The sequence below is a fragment of the Coturnix japonica genome, chromosome 13 (genome assembly GCF_001577835.2).
Source record: "Coturnix japonica isolate 7356 chromosome 13, Coturnix japonica 2.1, whole genome shotgun sequence".
NCBI classification, from domain to species: Eukaryota; Metazoa; Chordata; class Aves; order Galliformes; family Phasianidae; genus Coturnix; species Coturnix japonica.
The window spans coordinates 12,791,742-12,812,696 of record NC_029528.1 but is presented as its reverse complement, the minus strand read 5'-3'; positions in this window follow the sequence as shown (position 1 = coordinate 12,812,696).

The window sequence follows — 20,955 nt, the reverse complement described above, 5'->3', positions numbered from 1 at the left end:
TGACTTAGTTTAAGGTATGCTCTCAATGTGTGACAGTGTCCCTGTGTTCGTTTGCCCCTTGCAAGACATCTAATTTTGTCTACTCTTGGTGAGAAGATGCCAGCCTGATCTCAGTAAACCTTAACCTATGTTGCGCTAAGAAGGAAAACTCTGTGTGCTCTTCAAGGAGTTGAAAATGCACAGATGCTGTTCACTGCTTTGCATGGCCATTCTCGCATCCTGGAGAGCATCATCTTTTTCAGGCATTGCCAACAACAGTGACAGAAAGCTCTGTGTGCTGTAGCCGGCTCAGTGTGCTCCCTTTGTCATGCTAATTCTTCACCCTCTCTACTTCTAAAAGTCTCAGAAGAATGAAATTCCACTCTGAGATATCCAGATACCATTCAGGAACAATTCCTTCAAAGTTGTAGGTGGAAGGTAAGAGATACAGGGGGAACCTGATCCCAGGCCTTGGTGGGCAGGAGGAAGGCATTTGATTGCAGCTGCATTGTTCTGAATGTCAAAGCTGATGGCCTGTGGGGAGCAAGGGGCTGTCCCTGGGGAGAGCAGCCCATGGCGGGGCTACCGGCAGCCTGGGTCTGAGGGAGGCTGTGATGGGGATGGGGGTGGCAACGCTCTGCTGAGCCAAATTCCCTGCTTCCGACTTGCTGCCAGCCTTGGCTACCAGCCCTTCCTTCACTCTCATATTAAATTCACTCATTAATTGGAAGAAGTAAATATGATGAGCTTTTGATAAGAGTTCAAAGGAGCAGCAGCCAGTTTCCCGATTCTCAGGTTGGCAACTGTCCTTCCTGCATGCCCCGGAATCAAAGCACAGCGCTTGCTCTGGCAAGAGCAGCTCTTTGACATCTTTTGATCAAGAGCCTGGCTGCAGAAAGGAAAAAAACACAACTGTTTGGATCTTTTTCCCCTACAATTATTATCACATCCATTACTCAGCAGAAGCCTGGGATGCCCTTTCATTCTCACACAAATACTTCCTTTTGAGATTCATTTGAAGTTTCCCTGCGCGTGCAGTGGTCACTTGTCAGCTCTCCACCTGAAGGAGCGAGGCAGAAAAAGCTCTGTCAGCAAAAAAGGAACTCTGACTTCAAGCATTTAAAATGAATATTGACAAAAAGAGGGGGAGGGGGAGAGCAGGAATCAAAAGCTCAAAAATCGCTGATTAGGCCAAACCTGACCGACTTCTGCCTAGGGTAGGAAATGGCATCATTAGGAGGCACACAGCACCCAGGTGGGAGCAGTACCTCCCACTGTGGTCACTAGGACCACAGAAGCAGTGGGTTGGCTTATCTGGCTTGCAGAGTTTTAGCCCTGGAAAAGCTGCTGGCTATGGCAGTCCCCAAACTGACCAACATCTGCCACAGGTTACCACTAACACTGGTTTAGTTAAGCTGTGAAGCCTGGTGTTTCTATTCCTTCTCATGTTTTAGCGATAGAACAAGGGAGGATGGGTTTAAACTAAAAGAGATTTTAGATTAGATGTTAAGGGGAAATTTTTCACTCAGAGGTTGGTGAGGTGCTGGCACAGGCTGCCCACAGAAGCTGTGGATTTCTCATCCTTGGGGGCAATCATGGGTAGGTTGGATGGGGCCCTAAACAGCCTGATCTGGTGGGGGACAACCCCTTCCAGGGCAGGGGTTGGAACTAGATATCTTTGAGGTCCCTTCAGTCCAAGTATGGACCAGGACTGCACAACACTTGAGCTGGGATGTCAGCAACAATCAGCAATTATAGATAATTAGGTGTCTCTGAAAAAAAATAGTGCTTTCAGGCTCACTGTGTCCACAGCATAGAGAGAAAGAGCATTGGAAACGCAACTCCTGGCTTTGCAGTGCCAAGAGAGATGGAGTTCATGTTACCTTATTATTATTATTGATAGTAGTAGTGTATATATTATTATTATTATTATTATTATTATTATTATTATTATTATTATTATTATTATTATTATTATATTAATCTCCTGGAACTAGCTGCAAGTTAGGACTGGGACACTGGGGGAGAAAGAGGCAGCATTGCTTCCCATGCGCTCTCTTCTGTGCTGAGCAGACCCAGGCCCCTGGGATATGGATTTCAAGAGCAATAAATTCATTCTAAAAATTTAAAGAGGATGACGCAGAAAACTTGAAACGAACAAACCAACCAGCTCTGCACAATAAAGGCCATTTCTCTGCTGATGTCTCTCTCTAGTTGCAGTGTGACACATCAAGGTCAGATACCCCATCCCAAAGGATTGGAGCTTCGTACAGGGTGAAAGCCATCCCCCAGTGGGGTGTGATGCTGCTGTTTCGTAATGATAAACTATGCTTATATAAAACCCAGGATTCTCATAGTGGAACATCATTTATAGTGAGACTCTTGTAGTGCAAGAAAACATTGAGCTGGAGTGCCTTCAGGACTTAGGAAGTGACAAAGAGATATTTAACCTGCAATTGCCAGCTCCTCTTGTTTGACTCCCACATCACAATGCCTTCCTCCCACCGAGGAGAGCTCACATCTGTAGCTCAGTACATTAGCCATTCATACCAGGAGGTTTCTCTATGGCAGAACTCGACAGCAAGAATAATAATCCATATGTTTGTTATTGTGATCAGCTCCTCTGGAAGATAAGATTTAGGAAGCTCTGCCGGAACCTCAGCAATGCCGTCACACTGAAGGCCTCCAATGCTCTACATAAAGAAAGGGGAAAGGAACAAGATTCTCTCCCAGCATTTCTGGGCCACCTCCATGTCTTGTTGGCCATTCTGCTATCCCAGTTTTCAGAAAAAAATCTCTCTTTTTTTTTTTTTGCTTTTAATGCAATGGCTTTTTCTCATGCATAGTCTCCTAAATGAATGCACAGGCTGTTTCTGGCATGCTTTAAGCCTTCATGCATTTTTAATGATTTACAAGGAAAAGAGTTTTTCCTCTCTCTCTTTTTTCCCTCCCCCTCCCTTCCTCCTCCTCGACTCCCTTCTTCTTTCCTTAGAAAAAATAATAAAAGGGGGAAAAGAAGAAGGAAAGAAAAGGGAATGACTTAATACATATCAAGAGAAATTGTTGGTTTGTGGTGGCTGCTTCATAATTCCAGGTTCAAGTTTTTTTTTTTCTATTTAATTATGCACAATAATTCTCATGAACTATAATGCAATAACAAAAGCATGCACTGGAGTTGGCATAAGTCTGTTCTTTATTAGTATGGGTACGGGCACTGTGCTTTATGTGTGAAATAAAATATTTGGAGTTAACACGGAGTCTGTTTCTTTAGAATTACACAGAACGCTTCCTTTAAAACACTGAAACTGGGGCTCTCTGTTCCCTGCTTCTCACCTGATAAATTCCATCTTTCTTGCTTTCACGATGCCTCGCTTGTTTGTAACTGCCCTTGTAATGCCTTAATTGAATAGAAGGTTCATACATTAACCTGAAGTCCTCTATAGTATCTTAATTTATGAAGGTTAAAAGTGATTAACTGATGAAAGGCTGCCTGCTGTAAATATTGACATTTCCCCAACCTGCCAGAGGTTTGATTAGCTCCTGAAGTTGCCTTAACATTTTGTTTATCGGGTTATCAGCAGTTCCAAAAGCTTGTGAGCATCGGGACTTCTCTCATGCCAATCACTGCTAACGCTTCAGACACCGAAGGCAAATGTGCAGCAGTTTGTGGTTGAGCACATCCATCAGGTCTGAGTGGGGATGTGTGCGATATTCCGCCGGATGGTAAATATTTGCACAAATGGGACTAATTTTGCACAAATTAATTTCTCCTTCTTGCAGGCACTTGATTTCCTTTCCATTCAGTTTTGATGATGGTGTTTGTAAGTCAGTTTGGGTTTTTGGAAAGAAGTAGAGTTTCTGAAGCGAACGAGATTGCTTTTTACAGCTGCAAATGGTTTGTGTGCAAGATCCTGCCTTGCCCCAAAGCAGCCTGGATCTGACAGGAAGTGCTGGTGGACTTTGTGTTGTTTGTAGGCAGTATTTTAGAGAATTCCTCTGAAATCTGCCCTTGGTCCTGGCTCCAACCTCCTCAGTGTTTCCGTAAGTGTTTCTGGCAATGAACACGTAACCCTTCTGTTTACTAAAATGCTCACGGGGATTAAAGCTTCCTGGACCCGTACAAAGTCAGATGCTTTCAGAACAGCCTTGTAGGTGGCAGAAGGATACCAGGTGACTCACACCCCCTCGTCTACCATACCTGGAGCACTCTGCACTACAAACTGCACCCAGGGCCTGATCCAGCCATCCACTGCTGAGCCATCATCTACTGAGGGCTGAGCGCCTGATCCCACCTGTCCTCCACACCAGCCTTGAAAGCAGGTGCTGAGGAGCATTCATTCTGCTTTATTAGCTTCCATTTTGATTTAAAAAACAAACACAAACACAAAAATCAGATTATTTTATTGTTTTTCCTCATGCAGAAGGGATGTTTCTCGGCTGCAGCAGGTAGATGTTCTTTCTAACATTAAAAGCCCATTGCCATGGTTGTGTTTAACTTCGCTGTGACTCAGGTTGTGATGTGATCTGCCCAAATCTGTTTTCTTTAACATTTGAGAACTCTGAAAATCTTTTTAATGTAGTTGTGGCTTCATCTTCAGACACGGCAAAGAAAGACAGAAACACACAAATAATATTTCTAAAGTTACTTGCAAAAAGAAAAAAAAAGCAACATCAAAAAACGAAACAAGATTCAAGATAATTGTCTGTTTTGAGGATGGGAAGGCAAGGGTTGTTTTCTTTTCCCAGACAAGTTCCAATGCATGCGTTCATTTCTGTGAATCTGGTCTGAACTTCTCAAGGGCTCATGTTGCACTCAAGAAATGAATGCTGAAAATATTAGTTATGGCATTCATAAACTTCACTCTTAAAAGCTATGAGATGTTGCAGACTCATTTGTGAGCAAGAAGAGAATTTCCCAATGAGGCCTGGAACGGTGACACCATCAGGAGCAGTTGCACACAGTGCTGTGCATTGCAGCTTGCAACAAAGCACAGAATCCTTTGGATTTTCATTAGGTGACAAATCTAACAATTGCTTGAGTTCTCAGCATTTCACTCAGCAATTCAATGCTCAGGATGCAGGACAATAAGGACAGTCAGATGTAGTGGTCCTGGCTGAGTTCTGCTGTGTTCCTCCAGCACTAACTGCATTTACTTTCCCATAACTTAAGCTTAACTAAGCCTCGCTTATCCCCTGTGTGCCACCTCCATTCAGCCGCAGGCAATGAGCAGCCGGACACAGATGCACTTCAGCTCCATCAGGCAGAGGCAGCAGGCAAAGTTCTCCAGCCCACGCCTTGTCCTGTGTCCCTGGGGAAAAGGAAAGTAAATAAATCACCTTCTCTTTATGTATTCGTACTAAAACAGCACTGTGTTTTAATAAACACACTAGATGATGTGTCACTTTAATCCTAAAAGGAAAACAGCTTTTATTTTCTTTTTTATTTTGCTGCTCAGTGCCTTCCTAAGGGCATGCTGCATGTTCAGCTGCCATTTTACTATTGGTGGACAATTTTGCTTTTATCTTTCTTCACCCTCTCTGCCCTCTTGTACATTTAAGCTCAGGTTGTAAGAGGAGCCCATGGGTGAGCACTGCACAGGTCCATTGGCTTCCTCAGTGCTCTCTTCCAGCCTTGTGAATGGGGTGCAGTCACACTTCTGTTGCTCATTGCTGAGCTTCTGGAAGGATGAAATCAGGAAGCTTTGAGTAGAGCTTCTGCTTTGCCACAGCGGCTTCCATTGCAGCTGCAACAGCCCCACTGCACACTCACCTGGCTGTTCTCCATCCCATCAGCACACATACCTGTCACAGCACGATGCCAGAGAGCCGTGTCTGCTGCATGGCACGTGCAGCTTACTGCAGAGATTATGAAAGTCATAAAAGTGTCAGCTTCTGTATTTCAGTTCTGTAAACTACCCGTGCACAATGCTCTCTCCTGATCCTTTACAAGGATTGCCTTTGGCTTTTGGCTTGAATAGTAATGAGGACATCTCCCACCTGCCTGCCGGGTGCCGGCACTGCTGCCCTCACCCAGTACTGCCTGGAGCTGAGCTCAAGGGGTGTTGGAGATGCAACGGTGTTTTGCTCCTAAACATGAGCAGGCTACTGGCCCTGGGAGGTGATGGAATCACAGCCCTTTCAGGTGTTCAAGAAGGGGCTGGATGTGGCACTGAGCGACACAGTTCAGTGAGCATGGTGGGCATGGTTTGATAGTTGGACTGTGTGATCTCGGTGGTAATTTCCAACCTTAATACTTCTATGGTTCTATGAAGACATGACCTCCTGCACCAGTTTTACCATATTTAGCATAAAAAAACCATCAAAATGTTAAGTGTTGAACGTACCTGATGCCTGTTGGCTTCCTGGGCTGAACATAGTTGTCACGCTGGTCATGACTACGCAGCTGCTTTTCGTGTATATCTATATCAGATAACAACAAGCCACAGCTCCTTTATCCCCACAAACCCAACATCCACATTCAAGGGATGCTGAAGATGTTATGACTGTGCATAACTGCCTGGATCCTGCTTCATATTCTATCAGATTCCATATGAGCCTCTCCATTGCTTTCAGAGCTTTGTATTGGTCCCCTCTCTGTGATTAAAACCTTTTTTTTCAATGGAATTTGGCATGAAAACCAGGTGTGAGTGTAATGTTCCTGGCATAGAGCCAGTGCAGCCCCTGGTCTCCTAAGGTTGGTGGCCTTGGGTTTTGCATTACTCTGCCTATTGTTAGAGTAATGTCCTTCTGTTACTGACTTTTTTGTTTTTGGCTATTTGCGAAAGTGACTGGTTTTGCTGCACACATGGAAGTTTTAATAATTATTCCCAAGCAGCTCTGAGAGTTTCTTAACATGGAAACAAGTTCTACATTACTCGTTAAATTGGTCAAATTTCAATAAAGTCAGGAAAACATCTTGAAAACAGCATGAATATAATTTACAAAGAAAACAATCCAAGCATTACTGCCAAGGAGCTTTCCAACAGGAAGGAAGAAAGAATTTCTCTTTCCCCCCACACAGAATGACAGTACTGTACATTAAATTAGTGGTTTTCAGAGTTAAGGAAACCACCACAGGATCCACAATGAGAATGAACAAAGCTGGTACCTGATGTGGAGATAGGCTTTGCTTATTTATGTTCCAAATAGGTTGTATGAATCCTGGCTGTCAGTATTAATGTGGCATTATTAACTTTCTGTGTTCCAGATGAGCTTTTGCTCCCTGTGTTTTTAAATCTAGCAAAGTCTATGCAGGGGCTGAAGCTTGGCAGAGGAGGTTTAGCTTGTCAGCATATGTGGTGGATGCCCTGTGCTTGGAGACAGCCAAAGTCAGGCTGGATGGGGCTCTGAGCACCTGGTGGAGTTGTGAACAGGGTGTCCCTGTTCATAGCAGGGGAATTGGACCAGATGGCCTTTCAGGGTTCCTTCCAGCTCACAGACAGAACCTGAGAGTGAAGTGAAGCAGAGACTGGAGGAATTTGTTGAATCAGAGCCTGCACGAGTCAACTACAAAACTACGGGCTGATCTGCAAACCAATCTGGCATCCTGAGGCTCAGCACCGTGCCTGAATCACTTGATGGTAGCCTTGGTCAAAGGGCTGCATTGCAGATGAAAAGCTTACAGAGTTCATAGCAAAGATGAGCAGAGCAAAGCACGAGCAGAAAATCTTGTGAATCTTCTTTACTGTAGATCCAAATATGCCCCAAAGCAATGCCAAATTATAATGTACACAGCCAGCTGAAGGATAGATTTTGACCAGAAACATTATCGTTATAATTACTTGTACTATTGACTCCACTACCTGAAAGGGAAACATAAAGCAGATCCAAACCTGCCTGATGATAGAGCTGGATGTTAAAATACAACTGAGTCTGGTGACCACATTTTGCAATTTTGAAATTGTTGTGTGCTGACACGAAGAGAACTTTTTCCAAGTAGTTTGCAGTATAAAATTCAGACTTCAGGATCAGGGTCTGGACTGACTCTACATCCTCCCCTTCTCTGAGTGTGACCAGCAAGTCACATCCCGCACTTACTGTCATTCCTGTAGAAACCGCAGGCAAAATCAACATAATTTTTGCAATGCATTTTAGCTTCGGTATGAGGGCTATTCTTTTTCTTTCTCTTAAAAAAACCCTGATCTCAGTAGGAGCAGTTCCAACCCATTTTCTGTGTCAGTTTGAGTGTAATCTCCCCTTGAGGTTCCTTTGCAACCGATATGAACAGAGTGTGTGGGAGTGACGCTGTGTGGAACCCGCAAGCATTTTTCTGGAAGGGATACATTCTGAGCTGAGGCTATTACACTCTTTCATTTGATGCTTTCAGAAATGCTGTGAGGTTTAATTAACTAAAGCACTTTATCATCATTAGAGAAATGGAGTTCTACAAGGTTATTGGTAGACTCTTTAAGGGCCACATCTGTATGGGGAAAATTAAAATCTCAGACTGTATTCCTCACCAATAACATTGGAGGGAGAAACACGGAAAGGGCACGGATACTAATTAAATTATCGTGCTTTTCTTTCCCCCTGCACTCACTGTTAGTTTAACAGCTGTGCTTCATCTATGAGGCCTATTTGTCTTTATCTTTGGCCACTTTGTCAGAGCTGGCAGAAAGAATCCTAGGTGGGGTTGTTCTCTTAGCAAATTAAACAATGACCAAAACTTTGCTCATTTCCTCCATCATTATTGCAGATTTCCATGTCTTCATTTCGAATTAGCAATACAGGGGCTGAATGTCTCTGCTGTCAATACTGAGCAAGGGGTGGGGACACATCAAGAGCTGCAGGTCCTACAGGTTCTGTATTTTTCATGAGAGCATTTAGGCAGCGCTGCTCTGTGCACTGTCCCACCCCCCAGTGCACATAGAAAAAAGAATGCTTTTGCAGCATGTAAGTGCACAAGTCTGTAGTTTGTGCTCAGTAATGCAGCTGTGAGTTGGATTTTATCTGAGCTAGGTGGCTATTAGCAGCAGTAAGTACTGTTTAATGTGAATACAAGCTATTTGAGATCCATAGCTTCAGTATTTTATTTTTCTCCCTTTCAGTGCCAAATGGCCACCAGAGGATTCAATTTGTCAATAAGCTGCATGAATACCCCGGCCACCTCCATCTGCTGCTGTGACAGAACACAATTAACAGAAAAATCCCAGGTACTTTCCTTCACTAATTTTTCAAACTTGTTTCTGTTGAACTTGGAAAAAATTGCATAAGAAATCTGGCTTTGAACCTGAGGATTATGTTTATTGCTTGGTTGCTTTGGTCTGGGTGGAGGATGCAAGTGAATGGTAGGAGCAGGGCAGGAAGAACAGTACAGAGAAATGCCAGGAGATGAGTCTGAGCAGAATTCAAGGAAGCAAAATGCTCAGAGAGTGGGAGGAGAAGGGGGTGAGGGCCAAAGTGTGGAAACCTGGATGTTCTTTTGTGGAAAAAGTCCCAAGGCTGTTGTATCCTGGGGATCCTGTGGTTACAACATGGCTGCTTATTGCTGTGAATGGCAGATTTCAGGGATGTCCCAGGAAGACCTTCCCATCTGACATTCAATTGAGCAGAAAAAAGAGCCAGGTTTGTATGTTATCTAATTATACACAGGTCCACGTGTCTTGGTGTGCACTGTGCTGCTTGCTCTGGGTCAGGTTTGGCAAAGTGTGTGCTCTGTGCTTAGAGCACTGCTGCTAAGGTCTCTAGCTGAGTGAGCTCTCACAGCCTCAGATTCCCTTCCTTTCACTTTCCTTTGCAAAACTTCAAAAACAAATAAGCAAAACCACCCAGACCTGACAGATAAAACTACCTAAAAGCTATTCTAGATTTTCTTTTTGTTAACTGAAATCTGAAAATATCCATGGGTGTGCTGGGCAATGTAAGGCTCTCGGGGCCTGATGATCCTGTTCATCAGCTTGTCGGGGTGTACAGCTGGAGATACCTTAATAACTGGAGCAGCACATGCTCTGATGCATTCTACCCCTAGCTGCAATAAGGAACAAGATCTTGCTCCCCCAGCTGCTGACAAACACCTCCCTGAGACTTATTTCCACTTGTGCTTCCAGAGCTGCAGGTTGGCAATAGGTCTGGTGGCATGGGACATGCCCATCTCCCATTGAAAATACAGCCAGCACCTTCTCATGATGAAAGCATGCTGAAATAGCTTACTCACTCAATAACACTCCCAGTGTCCCCAGTCACTCCTACCGGTGGCTGAAACACTGGGTGGATGTCATGATGATCTTCTGGCAAGCCCCAATGGAACAAATAGAACGCCAATTTAAAACACAAAGAAAAGGCTCAAGGAATCTATCATTATTAATCCCACTGTCAGTTTTAATTTGGGGGACATTACCTCACTCAACACTCATTGGAAAGAGCTGCCAAAAATGATGATGTCATCATCACCAGACACATCTGACCCTGGCTGCTGATTGCCAGTGTTGAGTGCGAGTTAATAAATCCCCCGGTACCTGGATACACATTGGGGTTTTATTACAATGCAGGCATTCCATGATACCCTGGTAATTAAACAAGTCTGGGGCGGAAAGAAACCAAGCCACTGCTTTCTCCTATTTAGAAAAACTGTAAAATATAATTGTCCTTCAGATCAGCTTCCTTCAACCGTCATTTAAAGCCTGTATTTTGATTGTACTGAATGGGTAGGTGGAAAAGTTGGTGGTAGAAATGGGAGATAAAGTAAGTAGTAGATCTGAACTCCCCCCCAGGAGCTGGAACTTCCTAAGATTGTGCATCAGGGCAGAATCCTGACACCTCAAAGCCAGGACAAAATCCTATCTGAAGTCCTCATGCTGGTCCTTAATAGGAGCAATAAATATTGCTTATGAGTAGTGGATCTGCGTTTTGACTCTTAGCCCATCCGCAGGCGTAGCCACGAGATGAGACAGACAGAGTATTCATCGTGTTGCCACACTCCCATGGCAAAAGCAGCATAAGAACTCCAAAATTTATAGAGCCCAATGAATAAAGGAGCAATTGAAATAGAAGTCATGTTGATGAAGCAAAGCTTCTGAAAACAGGAGTAGAGCCGGGAACTTTCACACTGGAGAAAGCTTTCAAGTTGTGCTCATTTGCAGATGACATCTGTTTACCTTTAGAGGTCTATAAATAATATCACCTCTTCTCTTTACTAACTACTGGAGGTGACACTTTTCTTCTGTTTACAGACCCTCTTCTCCTCTGTCCTGATACTGGAGTTTTCTGACTGAGTGATTTGACATCATCATCATCACAGACATTTCCCCTATCCCTATAGCAACGTATGATGATGCCATAAACAGAAGATTATGCAATCTGTGTAGACTCAGATGGAAGGAGAGGCAGGGCTGGGAGCTGTGATTTAAACACAAATGTCTCTAATAGCAGCAAGGGGAATACAGAAACTTTTTGGCCATGGAAATGGCTTTTGTATAAACATTCTCATCTTCCAAGTTAGGCTCCGGTGGGAAAGTTTCTCCTTAAAGTCCTCTTATACATATGTGTGTTGTATATACACATTCACACACAGATATATTTATTTGTGTGTAAAGGAATGCAATGATCATGCAAATGCACTATTGTTCCCACCATTGTGCAGGCAGGGATGCTGCCAGCACCCTAAACACAACCTCTGTCTTTCCCTAAGACCTACCATGCTTTGCTCATGTCAGGCACAAAAGTGCTGTGGATCTGCCCAGACCTCATACTCCCTTTCCAGTGGAGGGCTGACTCTACTGAATGTCTTTTTTTTTCATGTATGACATGAGAATGTTTGTGTCCTTGGCTATGTGGGACCAGCATCATCTTCATTCAGACCCACTCCACCCTTTCCCTAGCAGCTCTGTCCTGCAGTTATGGCACAGGAGCAGAAGGGCCAATTTGAAATCTCAGCCCTCACAAAGACTTTCTAGGTAAGCTTGAGGAAATGCTTTTGAAACCCTCTCTGTGCCTCAGTTTCTCCTGCAGTGGAACTAATAAACCTCAATTCTTAAAGAAGTGGTGAGAATAACTCCACTTTCATTTGAATGCTCAGACCCTTCAATAAGGGGATCCATGGAGACTTTGAAAAACACACTTATGGGTGCTTCTACTATGTTTATCTTGTTTTTATTGAACACACAAATGCATCCTATCTAGCACATGTCAGAATCAATAACTGTGCCTTGTTAGCAGTTTTTCCATTTATGGCATATTGTCCTGACATAGCTGTAAAACCTCAATGAATATGGTTTTAATAACCCAATGGTATTTAACGTACAATCACTGTCTTATTAAGTCTAAATTAAATCCTTACTTGAGACACTTAATTTAAAGTGTGACTGATCTTTTCCTGGCCTGGAAGGAGATACTTAAATGACACTTCTTCCAATTTGGCCACGTGGCTGAGGGGGTGGGATTTAAATTATATATTTTGATGATACTACTCATCTGGTTAAAGCCGAATTGCATCATTTTATGAACACTCAGAGACGGGATCAAATTAAACCCAACTTCCCACCAAGTCAACTCCGCTGAGCTTCAAGCTTAGCACTGTATTCAAAACACACACTTACTGTGACTATCCACTCAGCAGCATCTGCTTGGCTTTTCCAAAGGAAAAAATGAAATGCACCATATTTTTCTACTCAGAGCCTCTTGTGGGGTGCCTTTTGAGTTGACAAAGACAAGGCTTACTTTCTGCTGTGGGCACACTAATAAAATAAACCTAATAAAATAAACATTACATGCAATAACGATGCTACTAAATCTAAGTTCAATGCGTAGCTAAAGTGTTACCCGCAGATCTATTTAGAGCAACGTGCTTGGACTTCCTTCCATCCTTTCCCAACCCAGAGTCACATAAACATTCATTAAATTGAAAGCATTGTCAGGGCTAATGGGAGTTTCCACAAGCAACTTTGGCACATGCAAAACTGAGGAGTGTGCAGAGCACACAGACAGATGACATGCCATGATTTCTTCATGCCAAGGCCACCACTGAAGAAGGGCTGGTGTGGGAATACAACAGAAACCATCCCATACTTTGCTGCTGTCCCTTGTGTTTGGGCCACACAATGATTTTATTTTTGTTGGATGGATGCAAGTTGTGCAGTTGAAGGTGCACAGGAAAGGAAAGCATCCTTTGGTACAGGCAGATATGGGATGTTCAGGTTAGACACTGGAAGGCAGCACAGCCAAGTGACTATGGCAGTGAATGGGTAGTGTGGAGAAGGAGGGGCACTGTGCTGTGGGGTGATTTCTCCCCCATGTTTGGGGCTGGCTCTTTGAGCAGTCACTGGGAGGACAAGATGCAGAGTCACTGGGGCAGCACACCTTCATTTGAAAGTTACAGTCCTGGAAGGAGGAGAATGGGCTTTTTATTTTCTTTTTTTTTTTTAACATCAATACTGCTATAGTCTGCAGTGAGGGCAGATAACACTTCAAGCTGAAATATTCGTATTCCTATTATGTTCTCCATCCAAGAATTTAACTGCTATTTGGTTCAGTTCAGTCTGGATGATTGATTTCTCCTGGATGCTGTGGTGAGAATTGTTTTAATAGTTTACAGATGGACAAATGAAACAGGGAGGTGTCCAGTGTGTTGCCCAGCACTGCAAGCTGTGCCAGTGGCAGAATGATTGTATCCCTGCTTGATCCCAGCCAGGTTTGATCCTTCTTTTTTCCCTTTTGTAAAATCTGACTTCCTCCCTAGCGTGTGTACAACTTTAATAGCTGAATCACAGCAGTAGGAAACGATGAGACTGAAAACACCGATGAAGGCTGTTCAAAGTGATATTTATTCTTCTTGTTCTACATCTGGAACTATTCTTACTCCAATTATTCCATTGCAGATATATTAGTTTGGCACCGTCGTTGTTGCTACTGCGATATCTATTTATTTAACAGTTCTTCAAATAATGCTTCGAAGCTCAAAAGTTTTAAGAGCTTTTCCAGGATGAAATAGAAAGGATGGGAATGTGCTTGCCCAGAGTGTTTTCTCTATACCTCTTTTGTCTATCATTAATTAGGAAGGGTTTCGAGTGATAAAACCCACTTGTATATAAGTCATCCACATGCTAAATTAAAGTGGGCAAACTGACATGGCAGTTAAACCCTCAAAGCCTGTAATCAATCAATACAATCTATGGAAAATTACTCTGAGCACATTAGCATCCTTTAACACACAAATGCAGATTTATTTTTACATGCCTCTGAATAATAACTATGCACAAATTTCCTGTCTATCCCAATCTCATCCCAACCCAGGCACCACACTCTCCTCATTCCGCTATTTCAGCTTCATAGGAGTCAATAGCTCTCCAGGGTGGAGTGGAAGCAATGGGTCACGCTGGGATGTAGCATGTCCCAGCTCTAGACAGGCTGGATGTGGACATTGTGCTCCAGCTCCATGTCACTGAATGCTCTCAGAATGATGAGATTTAAGAAATCCTACTAAGAAAAGTACCGAGGCTAACTCAGCTTTTTTAGTCAGTGCCAAGCAGAGCAGCAACAGGAGAGCCTCAGGTGGGGCAGGAGAGGACAGAAAAGGATGATGAGTACCTGGAGGCAGGAAGATTGCTGGTTCCAACCCCAAAGAATGTGCATGCAGAGAACAAAACTGGATGCAAAAAGTGCTGAAGAGCAGAACTAGCAGAACACATCAGTTGCAGAGCAATGGGACTTAATGGTTTCTGGGGGCTAAGGACAGATACCATCTGTCTTTCTACGTACCCTTGCAAGTACTCAGCATTAATATCTGAGGGCCTTTTAGTGCCACTGAAGAATTTATTCGCACAATACCAGTGGGAGAATGGGGATTTGAGAGCTCTCATTTCAGTAGAAGGAATTTGAGAAACTGAGCCACAGAGCTATTGCTTTCCACTTAGCTCCTGTCTATGGATTTTGTCAAAAGATTACAAGACTAGATAGATGAACTAGGGAGCATCATGAATTTTATTCTCTTCCCAAGCACTGGTGCTTCTAGAGGTCTTGAAGTGTATATAATTGTTTCAGATGATCTGGGCTAAGTGACCCCAGATAGAAAGTGCAATAGGCCAACAAACGAAGGGCTTTGAGGTATTTTTAATTGCACTGTCAAAAGAGAACTGTTTGCTGAAGGAGAAAGAAGCCCAGGGTTGTGCAAAAGGGGAGTTCACTGTTCTTCCAGTGAAGCTCTGAAATGGGGCTTTCTAGATGTTTTCTAACAAGAAATTGACCTAATAAAGATTTGCCTTTACGCAAAGACGAAACATTCTGCGGGAAATTTCTGACTTTGCTGAGCAGTCCCTCCCCCTGGGAAAATTTAAACAGGACTTCCTGGCTTCCTGATGGGAAGATTTTTTGCCCATTTTATTTTCTGCCCGAAGGCAAAAAATAACAACAAAAAAACAACAAACCCCAACAAATGGATGCAAGTTTTCCAACCAGCAGAGCTGGGAGAAGGACAGGAAGGTCGAGTGCCCTGACTGTCTGCCTCTGCCTGTTGGGCGGGAGAGAAGGGAGGCAATGGCCCTGGAAGACCTACCCAATAGTTTACTGTTGGCTTGAATTTTATCTTACTGAAAAATCCATTTTTCTTTTTTCCCCAGGGAGCGATAGATGCAAATTTGTTCTTAAATAATAATAAAAAAAATTCCTTGGAAGTAATTGGCATTTTCTAGCCTGTTCTCCCAATACAACAGATACAAGAAAGCTGAAAGTACAGTTGGTACGATATCTTTTGAACAGGAATCTGCAATACCTTAGCAGTTTCACCAGATAAGCAATATTTGACTAATATTGGACAGTAGTAGACAATAAAGGATAGTATGGACATATTGGAGAGGCACTCAGAAGAGCTACTCATGGATTTGCAATACTCCAGCACAGATTGCCAATGTTGCATTAAAATATTGCCAGAGAAGCATTTCCCTAGACCTAGCACAGGATAAACCAATGAACAACCCCCTCCTCCCTCATTCCACATACCTCCTTCTGTGATATTTCCACCCATTTCCTCTGTTTATTGCCCGTGGCTTGAGCAAGGTTCATTCAAATGAATTTAAAGCAGGGATAAATATTGTCAATTCAAATCACGGCTTTTCAGTCTGTCCCCAGGGTTATCCTGGGGCAGGCATCCCTTGCTGAAACAGGTCATATTCCCTCTCTAGATGAGGCTGTTGAGTCATGAAGAAAGAGGTGAGGGGTGGCAAAAAAAAAGACAAGGAAGGGAAAAAAAGTAGTAAGAGAGCAAACAATTCACAGAGCAAGGAGGACATCTGAGCTCTTATGTTTCTTTTCTCATTGCAGTTAATTCCAAATCCTGCCACAGCTTTCCTGGAGGAGGGGGAAGGGCATCGGCTGATTTGCATCTTATGTTACTGCTGACAGTAGGAGGTCTTAATTGGGGCACCAAAGAGCAGGTGTATGCTAACGTTAATCTTCCCTTTCACCTGTCACTCATGCAATGAATATGATCTCTCCCTCTCATTAGCAGCCCTCTGTCACATGCCGGAGAGCTTTGGAAGGGTCCCTCTGAAACTTGTGAGGATTGATTTTGCTGCCTGCACTGGGTTATTATTGCTGTACTGTGGACAGTCACTCCCCAGGAGCACAGCCATGCAGTGGGTGTATGGACAAGCGCTGCTTAATAGTCTCAAATCGTATGTGCCTTGGAAAAATGAACATTAATTCATGTATTGGCTTTACAGATAGAGACTGACTCATTTTGAAAATAACACGTCGTGCTTTGAGTGTTGCAGAGATGACCTTAGGAGGAAAGTTAATTTAGAAAAGATACTCAATTTGGTATTATCTCCAAATGTTGATTCCTGGAATCATTACTCATAACTTAGTCAGGCAAAACTTCCCTGGATTTCAAGGGCTCTGGTTGGTGCCAAGAGGAAATTGGCCTGGAGGAGAATGAAATCCTAACTCCTGAATTTGAACCTCTACTTCTTGCAGTTCACCTATGATGGCAATGAAGGGCTCACCACCCTTTGCTCGAACAGTGTGGGTTATTAGGAAACAACCACGAAGAGCCAAAAGAAACCGAACTTTATTTGTCTTGCCTTCATGCACTAGAGAGCAAGCACCGCAAACTTTGCATCTGGGGAGGAACCTGCAGAAAGGAATGCAATCTTCATCTGCTGGCTGGATGTTCTGCACAAAGAAGAAAGGAAAGATCTCACAAAGAGTTTATCTGAACTTTATACATTCTTCTAGCACTGCTCTGGAACAAGATCTGCTTTGGTTCATTCAGAGGTGAAATAAACAAATAATTATCTGCAGGGGGGAAAAATTCACGTTTTCAGAGAGCAATAGTTTGTTGGCTGTGAGTGTGATTCGGGGGGAGAGCATCAGCTGCAGCCCATGCTCTGAGTCACAGCTGGGTCCCACGGGAATCACAGCTGCCTCAGGGCCCTGGTGGCAGTGGATTTTCTTTGGGATAATGATGATTCGCCTCTTCTTTTACTTTTATCGTTCTCATCAGTTGTTGGGAGGTGGCTTTCTTTATCACCAGATTCCTTCCAACAGCAGTAATACTGTGATTCAATATAATGGAAACTGAGAAACGAATGGGACTGACACATTAATAATGTAATTCTAACTCATAATCTGGTTTTGCTTTACTGAGATTGGGTCATGGGCTGAGACTTTTTTTCTGAGATAGTGAAAAAAAAAAGGCTCAGTGGTTGTAACCAATTGCTTGGCTCTTCTCTGGCAAAGAGCAGGGAGAAGCACTCCTTTCCAGACTGTACATTTGCCCCAGTTTTCAAATGTTATTCCTCTGAAGAGGAAATGAAACCATGTCCCAGCTACCCACAGTAGATGGCACAATGTGCTGTTGTTTCAGCCTGGGGGTCTTTTTCCCATTCTTACCCCACCCTTGTAGCCAAGGCAGGGGCTGGCAGTCAGGATCAGGCCCACTCTCACCTATTGATGCTTAGCTAGAGAATATTCCCCAACAGCCACATCCTAAATTTAATTATTCTCCTGATTTGCAAGTGTGTTATTTGGATCAAACTTTCCAGGACTAATCATGTGTAAAACTGAAGCTAATTACATCCTATAATGGTCCAATCTGCGATAGTGTGATGAAGTTAAGAGAAAGAAAGTGAGCTCTTTAGCTGTGCAATTCTCTTCCCCAGGGATCTGGAGCAAATGCCTCAGTGCCTGCCTGCATCTTTCATATTATAACAAATACCAAAATTGATAGACATCTTCATACTTGCATGTTGGATTTATGCATGGTCTTTAGTTAATGGCTCATGTATGGCCTTTACTGCCATAAACTGACCTATGCTGGTGAAGAAAGGATGCAGGAACCTTTTGGTTTCTTTCACCTGTAATTTCAGTAGTCCAGCGTTGGTCTGAGAGCTGCTGACCTTACAGAGCACTGCAAACGCACTGTGAGATACGGAGGTGGGAGCTGCAAACTGGCAGTGCCATCTGCTCCTGAAGAACCTACATGAAAGAAGCAAACATTTCCCATGAAATTTTTGGAAAAAAAGGCTTTCTTTTCAAACTGTTCCATTTTGCTTTTCTTCAGTGAAAAACTGGAACTTCCAAATCAATTCCACATCAATGTTTTTTATTATTATTATTATTATTTTTTATTGTATTTTTGCTCTCCAGTAGAGGGAAACATGGACCTTTACAAGAAGAACCAATCTTTGGTTGAAGATAGATTAAGATTTCAGAAACAACTGTGCTCTGTTTGCAGTTTATCTTAAATTCACAACCTTCTTGTGGTCTTTTATTGAATTTTAATAGGAATGTTCTTTAATAAGAGTGCTCTTTATTTAACCTTCTCTAATAAAGTAATCACCAAAATTACATGGATCCATCAGAATCACAGCGCCCAAGTGAAGGAACTGTAACACTGTGGTTTGATTGAAGTTTAGTTTTGCAGATTTCTTATCCCTGGAGAAGTGGGATGCGCAGGGCAAGACTCAGTGAGATGCCTCCTGTACATACAGCAAGCGTGTGCTTAACCACGTCCCTGGGATGGGAGTCTGCAACCTCTGTTATTGCAGACTTTGAATGTGTTGTCTTGAAATGTACAAGCTGCAATTAAGAGCTATTGGATAATAACTATGCCATGAAAATGTCCTGAACTATTAAAGAGCTGAAGATGATAGTGTGCTTTTAATGTTTCACATAAACCATTTGGGATTTGAAGAACTTTCAGCACTCACGAGGAAGTCAGAATTATGCTTGCTGGGTTAAAGGGAAGGAAGAGAAAAAACCCTGAATTAAATTTTTGAGCTTGACACCCTCCACTTTTCTACATGTTGCTCAATTCTAAACAGGGAAAATAAAATCAGCTTTGTTCATGAGCATATGCTTTTGACATTTTTTCTTCTTGGAGCCTGTGAATTATTAATAAACTAATTTCTCTTTATAGTTCAATCTTTGGAGACTTAAAGTGCTCACTCAAATGCACTGAACAAGAGGAATGCTTCAGCTCCAATCAGCTCCTGTCTTCTTTGGAAATGCTGGCCCTGAGGTATCTTTGAGTCTTTGAAATCAATCTTTTATTCAACCGGGAATTTCTGATGGCTTAAAGGTCTAGTCTGTTAATTCTGCCTAATGCCCTGTTTAAGTTTGGGGCATTTCAATCAGCTGATGCTTTTGCTTTTACTTTGCTGAAGGACTAAGTGCATCCCTCTCCCCCCTCACCAAACCCCTGTTTCTTTCTGACCAAATGGAGAACAAATTGTTTGTTGGCCACCACAGATATGAGGAAAAGGGGGAACAAGGTGGAAAAAACCCAAGGTGGCACCTGGGGAAGATCCCACTGAGTTTTTCAAAGCCAATTTAATACATCTTGATCTGAAGGTTGCAGGCCAGTGACCATCAGCATAGGGCACATAAAAAAAAGTCTGTTCGCCAGTAACCCCAATTTGTAACAGCATCTTTGTGACTCCAGCAGTTTAGTTCATTAAAAACAGGATCAGAACCATGATATTGGGTGGACAGGAGGTGAAACTGAGGAATTGGTGCCATCAGAAGACATGTACTTGGTCTGCAGGACCTCTAGTGATGGTTGGCTGACATTCACTTGAGGATGGTGATGGAAAGGTAGCACATTCTCCCCCTGTTCTTTCAATGAATGCAGGTTTTGAAGGCATCCCTGTGCTCTGCCTGGCAGCTTTCTGCCACCACCTCCTCACCTTGGAGTTTCTATGCTTTACCATAGGATAAGCATGGAGCGTGTTCCATACAGCACTAACGTGAACCAGAAATTAAAAGACAGAGTGTCTTTGCTACTAAACTGTCATTTCAGTAGAACCTGTGCTGAGCACTGAACAAATTCATGTCACTGGTGACCCTGTGCACTCATGAAACAAAAGCTCCCAATGATAAAGCATCACTGTTTGGTCCTTTCATTCTCAGGCTTCTAAAATAAAAGGGGGGGGGGGGGGTAAAAAAGGGCAACATGAAATTTAAAAATAGGCCGAGGGCCGACGTTACAAATTACTGAGCTCCATGTGGTCAAATAAAAACAACAACAAAAATAACAGTGCTAAATTAAGCTGTACAACAGAATTTCATTTACCAGAAACACTTAACTGGAGAAAAACACATTAAGGCACTGGCCTCATTAACAAAAATGCCCTATTGCAGAAGTAGCTTACCAGTTAACACTTGGGAAAAAGAAAATCTGATTCCTGGAGGGAACTACAAAAAATGGTTAAAGAAAAATATCTGTTTTTCTCTCACGTGTCTGATGTATTTCTTTTTTTTTAGCCCTGGTTACTGAGGCCATTGGCATGAAAACTGCAGGTCAGACTCTTGCTCTCCTTTATGCTGGGGTAAATCTGGAGTAACTGTGCTGGGCGATGACTACCTCAGTGCACGGATGGTGATAGCACAGAGGGGCACAGAGCTTTCCTGGCTCTCCCTGTGAGCTTGAGCAAACACCTACAAACCTGAGAAAAGGAAACATTTTGCTTTGCTCATGCATAGGGTGACTCCCAGTGAGGGACAAAAGTGATTTGATTCCAACCTCCCATTCAAGTCAATGGGATT